General features: G+C 52.2%; 1 long non-coding RNA gene across 1 annotated transcript in view; it reads right to left on the bottom strand.

Annotated features, from left to right (window-relative positions):
* Positions 1–13,489, bottom strand: part of LOC137420454 (uncharacterized) — a 75,207-nt gene extending 61,718 nt beyond the window's left edge. Inside the window, exons 1-2 of the long non-coding RNA XR_013622004.1 lie at positions 13,398–13,489; positions 3,068–3,172 (exon numbers count right to left, since the gene is read on the bottom strand). This is a non-coding gene — a long non-coding RNA (uncharacterized LOC137420454). The remainder of the gene's footprint in view (positions 1–3,067; positions 3,173–13,397) is intronic.
* Between the last annotated feature and the right edge of the window lie 279 nt (positions 13,490–13,768).

The following is a 13,768-nucleotide window of genomic DNA, read 5'->3' as shown; positions in this document are numbered from 1 at the left end:
GGCCTCGCCCACGGTGATGAACAACACCAAAAACATACAGATAGAGTTGGCGGGAATAATACGTCTGTCCAATGGGTGATTTGGGTAGAACGAGGTTCTCCATGATGTCGAAACAGACAGTGAAGGTATCCCGAACTGCATTCATAATGTCGTAAAACTTGCGTCCCCTGCGACGATGGAGGAGATACATGGCTGATGTTTCACGTTTCTCCTCATTAGATAGCTCTGGATCTTTTAACTTTATACGGTATTTCACACAGGAACTGCATACATCTTTCGCAGGGTGTGCAAAGCAAAGGTTAAAATCATACACGAAGACACTGTAGTAGAATGCGTACGAAATCTGGGCACGATTCTGATCCGTGAACAATCGATGCATCTTCTTGACACTGAGATCTGTCGGTAGGTACTTCCGGCCAGGGGCACCACGCCATGCATAGTGACTGGCTCGACAAGTAAAAGTCCCGATGTGCTGCCGTACTGCTGCCTTTCTCTCATTATTCTCCTCGACCTTGCGGGCACCGCCACGATTCTCTGGCCGGGCTACTCCCTTTTCGAACCAGTACTTCGCTATGTTGGATACTCGATCTTTTTTTACACCTGAAATTACAATGAAAAATTATGAAGCAAGCCAGAAAAAACAGTTGGCAATTTAAGCACCAGGTAAGATTATTTTCCAAATAAAATGTATGACGGACAATGGACATGATGGAAACTGTCATGTTGCAGCACAAAACTTCATTGAAAAAAACCAGTGCTTTTGAAAACCAAACAAGATTGCAAAATGTAAATCAAAATTATGATCCAGACAGCAGTGGATGCATGCATAATGTTATAGAATAGCATGACAATTTAATAACTGGCCACTCTCATGAAAATAAATAACTACTGTGCCTTGCCCTGGCCCCTGCAGTGGTTGTGGTCAGAAGAGGGGTGGGGGGGGGGGGGTCAAGAAGTGACCCATCCTGACATGACCAGAAACGCTGAAAAAAAGAGCATTAATTATTTTTATAGATCTGGAAAAATACTCACAAAAGATGCTGAGGAATGATGCCTTGCACACTGGCACTTTCTGTCGATCTTCCGTCAGCACAAAGTATTTCACATCGATGTCCCTGCTCTTCTGCCTTACTGGGTCATCCACCTTGGGCCTACGGCGTTGAGCTGCCTTAATGTTCATGTACGATAGGAGTATGGCATCCTGCTTCACTTTCTCAGCCGTCGTAAACAGGAGCCCATGCACGTAACCCACATCATCGTCAGTCAGTGTCGATGCCATGCACAAATCAGAGTTATGTACACAAGCTACACACGGAATTTTTCCGATTGAACTGTGCCGCCCTTTCTTCGCCACAGAACGAACAGATTCCTCTGGACGGCGCTTGTTCTTATGCCCAGATGGCGAGAGCATCACTGGCTCTTCGATTTCATCAAATTCCTGCATTATTCATTGCAAATTACAGCAGTTTTTAACGATAAATCGGACAGAATTTCACTCGATTCGCCGATGCACAGGGCGCAGACATGTTGGATGCAGTAAACAAGCCGCGTGCGCTGATTGGCTGAATGGATGTATCGGGGTTTGGGAAAGTACGGCCTCGGCGCTTATCGTTTTCTGAAACTAAATGCGATCTTGAATGGGAAAATACGTGGACGCTATCGGGTTTTGGGAGAAAATGATTTGCCTACTGAAACGGAGGTATTGAAACATATACTTCGGTAAACATAGTTCAGTTTCATCAAAAATGGCGTTTATCGGTTTTTGCGCCTGAACTCTTCATATATATATATATATATATATATATATATATATATATATATATATATATATATATATATATATATATATATATATATATATATATATATATATGTCTTGTTGCGGATTTGAGAATTGTTGTAAATACCTCCGTTTAAGTGTAAAGATCATAGGTCGTCCCCTTAGTTAATCCATCGCATGCATGTAGAGAATCATATACCCTTCTAAATAGTTATTTCTTATTCTATGTCGTTTAAGGCTCTGTTTCCCACTAGTTGACACTGCATTGCATCGAATGAAATAAGATAGATCCCTCCGACGCCCCCATGGCATCTTCAAAGTGCCAGTAACTTTGGGTGGGGTTATTGGCAACATCACCAGCGATTCGCATTGCCAACTGCATTTGCCGCCATTGAGCACGCAGCCAGCTCGGAGAAGAAGGTGGGAGGAGTCAGCTAAGTGCCGGGAACAAGGCGTGGCCCTGCCAGCGCCTCATCGAGGGGCGGGATCGGTGAGCCCTCGTGACCAATCAAGGCCGAGGCGAGCTCACCGATGGTCGTTTCTAAGAGGCCGGCGGCTTGATAGCGACGCGCCTCATAAAAGGGGGTGCGGAAGGACTGGGGAGTCAGATGACCGATGACCGAGATAAGCGAGCGACCTCCAATGAGCTAGGAGTCCACCGAAAGGGAGATGAGTGAGCAGTCCACCAGAGTCCAGTTGAGGAGGAGCTGGGATGCGTGTTTGAACCAACCACAGCTTTGAGACCACCGCAGTTGAGACCACCATAGTCCAGCCCCCCTGTGACACGCAGCTTCGACCCACTGCTACGCGGGAACCAGATTGCGGTGGCATCGGTGGCCGACGAGGTCCAACCCGACGTCCCGGGCGGGAGCAAGCTCCAGCTGAACCTTTCTCCCCCTTCCAGCCATTCGTTCCTGCCTTCATTCCCCATTCGTGTAAGTCTGGTTGTCATCTGTTTTGTGTGTCTTGTCCTGGGGTATAAGTAAGCTTGTATAGGTAAGCTAGTATTGCACTGTGTCTTCTTCTTCTGTAAATTCTTTTCGTATTTTTCCTTCTTCCTTGGTTTCTTTGGTCTTGTAAATAGTAGTAATAAATTATATTTGTTCGCCCTTACCTTCTGGTTTCCTCACATCCATTTGTCCTTGTCTTTTCCCAATTGAATATCTGTGGCACGATTTGGCCAACGTTTAAGAATTGGGTCTAGTTACTTGCTAATGGTTCGTGCCGCGGCTGCTAATCCACTCGGCAATTAACATCTTGTCCGCGGTCGCGAACGAGGTTGCTCACCTGCCTCTCTGGAGGGAGCTGGGCAGCTTCAGGACTCACGTCGGTCAGTCACAGACAAGGGGATTAATCCCCCCTTGGTAAGGGGAAAAGGGCCGACGTTGAGATCTGCAACAATATACACACACACACACACACACACACACACACACACACACACACACACACACACACACACACACACACACACACACACACATTAGATACATACACGCATACAAACATAGATACATACACGCACACATAGATATATACACACACAAACATCTCGTTTTTTCATTTCTGTTCCTCACAATTCTATCCCTCTCTTTCATTCACAGACACATACACACACAGACACACACACACACACACACACACACACACACACACACACACACACACACACACACACACACACACACACACACACACACACACACACACACACACAATTAATTGTACAGTATCGGTTGTTCCTAAACTTAAATAATTTAAAGGATTGTTTTAAATGATGTTAATTTTACAACATCCCATATTCAACTTTATTTAAATTGTAAACCTCAAACATAGTTTCTCCACCTAAAGCAAGAACCTTAACCTGTAAGCAATTGATTTGTTTCCCGACTGCACGGATCATCAGCTGGGCACCGTTCTTCCTCGAGGTTTCAATCCTTTCAGCCCAGCACCTCTCCAAACAGCGGATCCACAACCTCGATCATAGATCCACATCAATTGATGGTAAATCAGTGGATCCACAACCTCAGTTGCGTCCAGGCAGTCAGTCAACCCATCAATGCAACATCACTTATTCCAACTTTACTCAGAATAGGATTTAATGTGTTGTCATATATTTATAACTTTCCTTACACACTCTATAATATGATAGTATCATTAAATCATTCACATCTTACCATTAAATACATCAATCGACCAAACAGCATGACCACACCACCTACCTCTCGATCAAACTCTATTTCGAATGTTCAAACTGTCATTTATAACGGTTTTTGGCAAGCTGCCGTATCCTAGCAACCACTGATTCCTAGCAACATTAATTTGTAGTATATTTAATTATTATATTGTACTGTATTTACATAAAGATCTCATGAATAATATTATATTGTACTGTACTTGTATTATATTGTACTGTAATATAATATTATATTGTACACTTCGAATGTTCAAACTGTCATTCATAACGGTTTTTGGCATGCTGTCGTATCCTAGCAACCACTGATTCCTAACAACATTGATTTGTAGTATATTTAATTATTATATTGTACTGTATTTACATAAAGATCTCATGAATAATATTTTTTATATTCGTATTGTATTTCACTAATTCGATTTGGTGTCGTTTTGTGATTTTAAAGAAAACTTGTTTTAATCGACCGACTGTAGCTCCCTGCGCTAACATACGTCTGACTAGTTGTTGTAATTTATTGACCAGTTCAGAGCTGTGTGTGGTTGCTCTTACAGTCCTAATTATTTCACCTGCAACCGTACCATAAAATAGCTTTTTGGGAATGTTGCTGTCTAAGAAAGGCATTCGGACAATGTGGAATGGAAATGCATCTCGTTTATCAAATAATTTGGTGTGAAATTTATTATTATGGATGTCAATTTGTAATTCTAAAAAGGAAACTGAAGTGGAAGTTTGGTTTTCCTTTTTTAATTCAAGTTATTTTGGATATATGTCATCATGAAGCTGCTCAAATATAAATCCATCATTAATTGCCAACAAATCATCAATGAACCTGAAGATGTTTCCGCATCTTCATGCAGTTGTTAATTTATTCCTGCACATGTTCTGGACCCAATCAAACTCGTACATGTGCAGAAACAAATTTGCAAAGAAAGGGGCCGGATCTGAGCGCATGGGTATGCCCACTGTCTGCTGGAGCATCTTGTTGCCAAATGCAAAGAAACTGTTGTTTAGCAGAAATCGAATACTTTCTTTGAGTTTACTTTTTGAAAAAACGACATGAATATTGATTATTCTTTACAGACCAGTGTGCTCTGTTTTGATATACATTAATGTATACTCTATTACCTCCTGCAAATGCTTTATCTATTACTCTGTCTAATGCGGTTACCAGCTTGTCATGTGGAATGTTTGTGTACAATGTGGAAATATCAAAGGTTGAAAGACATTTTGCTTTACCCTTGTTATTAATGTTGTGGACACTGTCGATTACCGGTTTGGAATTGTCAATGATCCAGAATTTCTTAATACCAGAATAAACCTTCACTTTTTCATGGTAGTTTTTTAAACATTTATAGATTAGTTTCATTGCCGCTGTAATACTGCCCGACAAAGGTTTCAAACTACATTCTCTACTTGCGATGATGAACCTCATCTTACAAGGGTGTTTGTGCATTTTTGGGATCCAGTAAATGAATGGTAATTTATGGTGTTTATCCGGAACTAACAGTCTTCTCACCGTTGAGTGATTTGTATGGTGTTGTATCAAGTCTGTTTTGTTATCGTTACTTATTTTGTAGGTCTTTGAAATTCCCGTGTCCAAGCCCAATTCTTCCAAAAGTGTTTGAATGTAGAATGTTTTACATACAAATGCAATATTATTATTTGCTTTGTCAATTGCAACAATAACATATTGTGTTTGAAGCTGCTTTAAACAATCACGTGTCTCTGGATTGTTTAAAATTGCCTCCCCCCCCCCCCCCCCCCCCCCCCCCCCCCCACACACACACACACACACACACACACACACACACACACACACACACACACAGATACATACATACACGCACACAAACATAGATACACACACACACACACACACACACACACACACACACACACACACACACACACACACACACCAGAATCCCCTTTCTAATAAAAAGTCACCCTTTTTGAACAAAACTGTGTATTTTAAGAAACAGAGAAGTTTGTTTTTTATTTTGTATTTAGTCCAATGTGGTAAGAACTTGTAGGGCTGTCCGTTCTGCTCGCATTCATTCTTGGGGGAAATGCCAATTTGATTCATGCAGCTGCATGAAGAAGTGACGTGATACATGAATGTATTTTATTTGCCAGATGTAGGGCTCCCCTTTATGTGAACTTTGTAACCTAGTCTACACACTAGACGAGAGCATTACTTGGTTCCTCCTATTAAAATGAGGGTAGTCCAGCATGTACACGATTTTTTTTTAATGTCCCTTCTTTTCTATGGTTTGCCACATGGCACATACCATATAGAGGGGCCTTTTCTATGCCTATGGTTTGTCACATGGCACATACCATACAGAGGGGCCTTTTCTATGGTTTGCCACATGGCACATACCATATAGAGGGGCCTTTTCTATACCCCTTGCATTTTGCCCAAGAATATAAATATAAATACACATTAAGTGAATCTGTTGAAAATTGATGATTTATATCACGTTGTAGCGGCTACCGCTGGGTATACACAATCGCCTTGCACCTACCGAGGAAGCGGAGCGATCACCATGCCGGGCTCGCCCAGGACGCCCGGGCACGCCCGGTCTCGCCTTTCCAGGGCTCGCCCAGGACGCCCGGGCATGCCCACTCTCGCCTTGCCAGGCCTCGTCCAGGACGCCCGGGCATGCCCGCTCTCGACTTGCCAGGCCTCGTCCAGGACGCCCGGGCATGTCCAGACTCGCCTTTCCAGGTTTCGCCCAGGACGCCCGGGCACGCCCGGTCTCGCCTTTCCCAGGCAAACGGTCCGGGATAATGTGTATATATATTGCTGCCCGATAAACGGGCTTTTCAGAGTACCCGAGTTGATTTTACACAATAAAGAAACTCGGACGAATTCCAGCTTTTTGTCGCGTCCATTCTTCCAATTTGCGTTGGAGCACAGCTCCTACATTGGTGACCCCGACGTGATTAAAAAGCTCCTCCTCGACGCTTTTGCCCTCTCATCGGCGGAACGTGCACGGCGCCTGCTCGACCTGCCCGAGCTCGGCGACACGCGCCCGTCCGAGCGAATGGACTACATGCTCTCGCTGCTCGGCGAGCACTCTCCGGCTTTCCAGTTCCGGGAGCTGTTCCTCCGTCAGCTGCCTAGCCAGGTACGCCTCGCCCTGGCAAGCACGACGATCATGGATCCCTGCGCCCTCGTCAGGGAAGCCGACAAGATCTCCGCGGCAGGCCAACGCATCGGAGCAGCGACCTGGAGCCCACCGCCGTCCGAACCAATGCCCATGGCGCCCGAGCACCCGGCACGGTCGACGACCGAGCTGCCGACGCAATTGGCGGCCGCTACGCCGCGCCGACCATCTCCAGCACGACGACCGGGGCCTCCACCTGACCAAGCGTGGTGTTACTATCATGCCAGGTTCGGACAGAAGGCCAAGACATGCCAACCCCCGTGCACCTTCGGCAAGTCGGGGAAAACTGCCGGGCCGGCGTTCATTACCAGCCATGAGCGCCGGCCACACGGGCAACTTACTTTTCATCAGAGACAAAGCGTCCGGACGGCGCTTCCTGTGTGACACCAGTGCCCAACTGAGCGTCATACCCGCCTCCGATCAGGACAGGCAGTCCGCGGTTTGCGGCCCCTCCTTGGTTGCGGCCAACGGATCGGCCATCCACACCTTCGGCCCACGCAACGTCACCCTCTGCTTCGGCAGCCAATGCTTTAATTGGACTTTTGTAACCGCAAGCGTGCCCATGGCTCTGCTAGGCGCCGACTTCCTCTGTGCACACGGGCTGCTGGTTGACGTCAAATGGTGTTGCCTCGTCAACGCCGAGACCTTCAGCTCCCTGGCATGCACATTGAGCAGCTCCGCGCCGACCGAGCTGGCATGCGCCCTCCCGGCGGCGAACGAGTTTGCTCGCCTGCTCACGGAGTTCCCGGCCCTCACGCGGCCGACGTTTTTGGCCCTCGCAGTACGACATGGGATCGAGCACCACATACCAACCACGGGCCCGCCGGTCTATGCCAGAGCCCACCGCCTCGACCCAGCCAAGCTCGCCATGGCCAAAGCCGAGTTCGACGATTTGGAACACCTCGGCATCGTGTGGCGCTCCGATAGCGCGTGGGCTTCGCCACTACACATCGTCCCAAAGCCAGGGGGCGGCTGGCGCCCATGTGGCGACTACCGCCGCCTTAACGACGCTACCACCCCCAACAGGTATCCGATCCCGCACATCCAAGACTTCTCTGCCCGTTTGGCAGGGCGGGTCATTTTTTCGAAGATCGATTTAATACGGGGATACCACCAGGTACCTGTCAGGGTGGCCGACGTCCCAAAAACGGCCGTCATCACGCCGTTCAGCTGATTCGAATTCCTGTGAATGCCGTTTGGCCTCAAGAATGCGGCTTTGGCGTTCCAGCGCCTTATGGACGGCGTGCTGCGCGACCTGCCGTTCCTCTTCATTTACCTGGACGACATCCTTGTCGCCAGCACGTCCCAGGCTGAGCACCTCCTCCACCTCCGAACACTGTTCAGGCACCTCAGCGAGCACGGCCTCATCGTCAACCCGGCCAAATGCCACTTCGGCACGACGGCCGTTGATTTTTTTGGGCCACCACATCACCAAGAACGGGGCCGTGCTGCTGCCAACCAAGGTCGAGGCCATCGCCATGTTTCCGCGTCCCCGCTCCATAAAGGCCCTGTAGGAATTCCTTGGAAAGGTGAATTTCTATCACCGCTTCGTGCCCCGCGCTGCTCAATTCATGCGGCCCCTCTACGAAGCCCTCCGGGGCAAGCCGGCCAAGCACGACGTCGTCTGGTCCGCAGCCATGGACGCGGCCTTTAAAAACTCAAAGCGGGCCCTCGCTGACGCAACACTGCGCACTCACCTGGTGCTCAACGCTCCCATCGCCCTCACCACGGATGCCTCCGACTACGCGGTGGCGCCGTACATGAGCAATGGGTGAACGGGGTTTGGCAGCCACTCGCTTTTTTCAGCCGGCAACTCCGGCCAAACGAGCTCAAATATAGCACGTTTAACCGCGAGCTCCTCGGTCTACACCTGGCCGTTCGCCATTTCCGCCACCTCCTGGAGGGCCGACGCTTCACGGCGTTCGTCGACCACAAGCCGTTGGTTTACGCAATGGCCAAGGTCATGGAGCCGTGGTCGGCCCGCCAACAGCGCCACCTCTCCGCCATGTCGGAGTTTACCACGGACATCCGGTACGTCACCGGCAAAGACAATGCCGTGGCCGACTGTCTTTCTCGGGCCAGCGCGAATGCGGTCCACCTCAGCGTGGACTTCGTGCTTATGGCTGCTGACCAAACCACCGACACCACGGTGCAAGCCCTCCGGGCGGCGGACACGGTCCTCTGCCTGGCCGACATCCCCTTTGCGGACACTGTCCTGCTCTGCGACATCTCCCAAGGCCAGCCTTGCCCCATCGTGCCCATTACCTGGCAACGCCGCATCTTCGCCTCCCTCCACGGCCTTTCCCACCCGGGCCGGAAAACTTCCCAGAAGCTGGTGTCGGCGCGATTCGTCTGGCACGGCCTTCGACGGGACGTCCGCGATTGGACCAGCACCTGCACAGCCTGCCAACAGGCCAAGGTCCACCGACACACCAAGGCCCCGCTGGCACCTTTCACCGTGCCCGAACGACGTTTCGACCACGTCAACGTGGACCTGGTGGGCCCCCTCCCCCCATCACGGGGTTTCACACACCTGCTCACCATGGTGGACAGGACCACGAGGTGGCCGGACGCCGTTCCCCTCGTCTCCACCACCACCGCCGACGTGGCGAAGGCTTTCATCGCCACCTGCGTCGCCCGCTTCGGCGCACCGGCGGACATCTCGTCGGACCGCGGACCGCAGTTCACCTCCGAGCTGTGGGGCACGGTCGCCCGCAACCTGGGGGTCAAGCTCCACCGTACCATGGCCTACCACCCCCAAGCCAACGGGTTGTGCGAGCGGTTCCACTGCTCCATGAAGGCCGCGCTCATGGCAGGCCTTCAGGACGGCGGTTGGGCCGACCGGCTGCCGTGGGTCCTTTTGGGCCTCTGCACGGCCCCCAAGGAGGACCTCCGGGCGTCCACCGCCGAGCTTGTCTACGGCCAGGCGCTATGCGTCCCGGGCGAATTCGTGCCCGATGCTACCAGTCCCTGGTCCGCAGCTCACCAGCGCTCGGACCTCCAGGAGACCGCCCGACGGTTTGCCCCCGTGCCAACGTCCCACCACGGTGACCCCTAGTCCTACGTCCCCCCAGCGCTTCGCACAGCGGAGTACGTTTTTGTGCGTCATGACGCACATCGGGGGCCACTCCGGCCGCCGTACGACAGGCCCTTCCGGGTCCTGCGACGGGACGACAAGTCGTTCGTCATCGACATCGGCGGCAGGTCGGACTGTATTGCGGTGGACCGCCTCAAGCCGGCGCACCTGGACATCGACCAACCACCACGGTTGGCCCTTCTGCCGCGGTGAGGCCGCCCCCCATCCACGGTGCCCCCCACTCGACCACCCACCACCACACCTGACCCCCCCCCACAACCCGCCAGGGGTCGCTTCGGCCGGGTCATCAGGACCCCCCTTAAATTGACCCTGCCGGTGCAAGTCGATCCTGGGGGGACGTGTGTCGCGGCTACCGCTGGGTATACACAATCGCCTTGGACCTACCGAGGATGCGGAGCGATCACCATGCCGGGCTCGCCCAGGACGTCCGGGCACGCCCAGTCTTGCCTTTCCAGGGCTCGCCCAGGATGCCCGGGCATGCCCGCTCTCGACTTGCCAGGCCTCGTCCAGGACGCCCGGGCATGTCCAGACTCGCCTTTCCAGGGTTCGCCCAGGACGCCCAGCCTCGCCTTTCCAAGGCTCGTCAAGGACGCCCGGGCATGCCCGCTCTCGACTTGCCAGGCCTCGTCCAGGACGCCCGGGCATGTCCAGACTCGCCTTTCCAGGTTTTGCCCAGGACGCCCGGGCATGCCCGGTCTCGCCTTTCCCGGGCAAACGCTCCAGGATAATGTGTATATATATTGCTGCCCGATAAACGGGCTTTTCAGAGTACCCGAGTTTATTTTACACAATAAAGAAACTCGGACGAATTCCAGCTTTTTGTCGCGTCCATTCTTCCGATTTGCGTTGGAGCACAGCTCCTACAATGTGACTGAAGACCTGTTGCCTCAAAAACAACCCACTCCCAGTTTCGCGCACCGCTGATGCAGTGCCCCCTGTTTCCGGGAGCCTGGTGCTCATTTTGCCGACTTCAAAAGGAGGACGAGCTGACTCAACCTACCTGGTGTTATTTTAACGGCGTGACCCAAATGTGGCGGACACGAAAGCTCACTGGCGCGAGGGCATCATTCCGCGCACCAAGTGGGCGGCGGCCACGCCCGAGGGGTAGGCGTGGCCACGGGATATACACCGGGCACGCAGCCCGGAACGCTCCAGTGTTACAGTGGAGCTCTTGAATAAAGACTCTTACAACTTACCGCTTTGTCCGCTTCCTCCTTGCTTACAAGCAGCGCGCGTAACACCGCACTTCATTGGTGACCTCCGACGTTCTGGTCAGCCGTCACTGACCACCCGAACCCGCCACAGCCATGGCAACCAACGCGGTAGCGATAAAGCTCCATGAGTTCTGGGAAGCTCAGGCGGAGATCTGGTTCCTGCAGGCCGAAGCCCAGTTCAGGCTTCGAGGCATCACGGCGGACGAGACACACTACTGCCACGTGGTCGCCTCCCTCGGGGCCGGCGCTGCCACCCGCGTCGTGTCGGTCCTGAGGAACCCACCGGCCGACGACAGGTACGAGGCGATCAAGCATCTCCTCCTCGCCACGTTCGGTCTCACGGTGGACGCACGGGCCGATCGCCTCTTAGACCTCCCCGAGCTCGGTGACACGCGACCGTTGGTCCGAATGGACCATATGCTGTCGCTCATGGGCGACGAAACCCCGAACGCTCTATTCCGGGCGTTATTTCGACGCCAGTTGCCGGCACGAGTACGCCTCGCGTTGGCCTGTTCCGCGACAACGGAACCCCGAGCGCTCGTGGCCGAGGCCGACAAGTTCTACGCGGCTTTGGACATGCAGGCGAGTTTCGGTGCGGCCATAGCGGCTGCCGAGCCCGAAACTGCTGCGGGTGCCCACCCCTACTACGCGACGCACCGCGTAGCTGCTGAACCTCCTGCGGGTGCCCACCCCTACTCCGAGGGGTGCCTCGTGGCGGCCGCCCCACCCCGCCCACCACCACCGCGGAAACTGCGGCCTCGCTGCAAACCTGGTGTCATTTCCACACTAGGTTCGGCCACGAGGCCCGGCAATGTCACCCGCCGTGCTCATTCGGCAGGTCGGGAAACGCCCCGGCCAGCCCTCGGTAGTGGCACTGAGCGCCGGCCGATTAAACAGCCTCCTGTACATAACGGACACCTTATCCGGGCGCCGTTACCTGTGCGAAACGGGAGCGCAGGTGAGTGTCATTCCCGCCGGTACGTCCGCAGGGCCTTTCCGCGTGCTGGAGACCGGGGTGAAACATTTCACCTTGGACATTGGTGGCACTCCTGACCGTGTCTCCATAGACCGCCTCAAGCCGGCCCACCTCGACGTGGACCACCCACCGCCGGTGGCTCGGCCCCCGCGTCTGGGCCGCCCCCCGGCGGGCAGACCCCAGGCACCGCCCGGCCGCGCCGGCACGCCACCCCCCGAGCCTGCACCCATCCCGGGTGCAGCCGGAGGCATCCCAGCTGGCATCCCTGCACCCCGGACGCCGCCAGTCACCAGAGGGCGCTTCGGCCGGGTCATCCGTTTGCCCCGCAAACTGGCCCTCCAGGTGCGCGGGAATTCTGGGGGGGCGCGTGTGGTGGACACGAAAGCTCACTGGCGCGAGGGCATTATACCGCACACCAAGTGGGCGGCGGCCACGCCCGAGGGGTAGGCGTGGCCGCGGGATATACACCGGGCGCGCAGCCCGGAACGCTCCATTGTTACAGTGGAGCTCTTGAATAAAGACTCTTACAACTTACCGCTTTGTCCGCTTCCTCCTTGCTTACAAGCAGCGCGCGTAACACCACGCTTCACTAACATCTTAAATCAGCCACATTAAACATGAAGCCAACAACAGGATTAGTTTCACAGGTAACAAAATATAACGACACTCGGTATCGCACAAACCTCCAACAGAATAAACAGGTAACGTTTTATATCCACTGATAGACCGGATCTGGAGTCGGACCTGAACCTAAATCTAAATCTAATCAGCTTCTTCTTCTTCTGATCAACCCATCTCATCCCCTCGTTTCGTCATAATCCATCCACATCTCTTTGTCATATCGTGCTATGTATAATCATAATGTTCGCCCTATCTCTATTAATATTATGAAGAATCGCTTCAAATGATCGTTTTACAGATCTTTCTCAGTATTAATAATAAAATGAGAAACTCCGAACAAACCTTTTCCTCAGAAGATCCGAACCGATCACCGTTTCAGCCGCTTGTGGAAAAGAACACGGAGGCGATGTCAGTTCAAGCAAGCCATGGTCCACGTGCAGCCCGAAAGTGACGCCAGAAGTACATCCCCACCGTATTACCATGCGTGCCATAATCACCCACCAGGCGGTGTATGCGTAATGTAACAAGTTAACATCCGTAACAACGTCCGTGACGTGCACACTTGCATTGTACATTGTACATTTGTATAATACATTGTATATTTGCATTACAACGCAAGTTTCATCGAATCTAATAATCATGTGCTTCCCTGTGAAATGATCAATGTAAAATCATATCCGACATTATGTGATGTAACACTGAATTTGAGGTAG

This window comes from Myxine glutinosa, chromosome 1, assembly GCF_964187855.1.
Source record: "Myxine glutinosa chromosome 1, kmMyxGlut1.1, whole genome shotgun sequence".
Lineage (NCBI taxonomy): Eukaryota > Metazoa > Chordata > Myxini > Myxiniformes > Myxinidae > Myxine > Myxine glutinosa.
The sequence above is the reverse complement of the archived record's forward strand: the minus strand, read 5'-3'. Positions and strand labels throughout refer to the sequence as shown.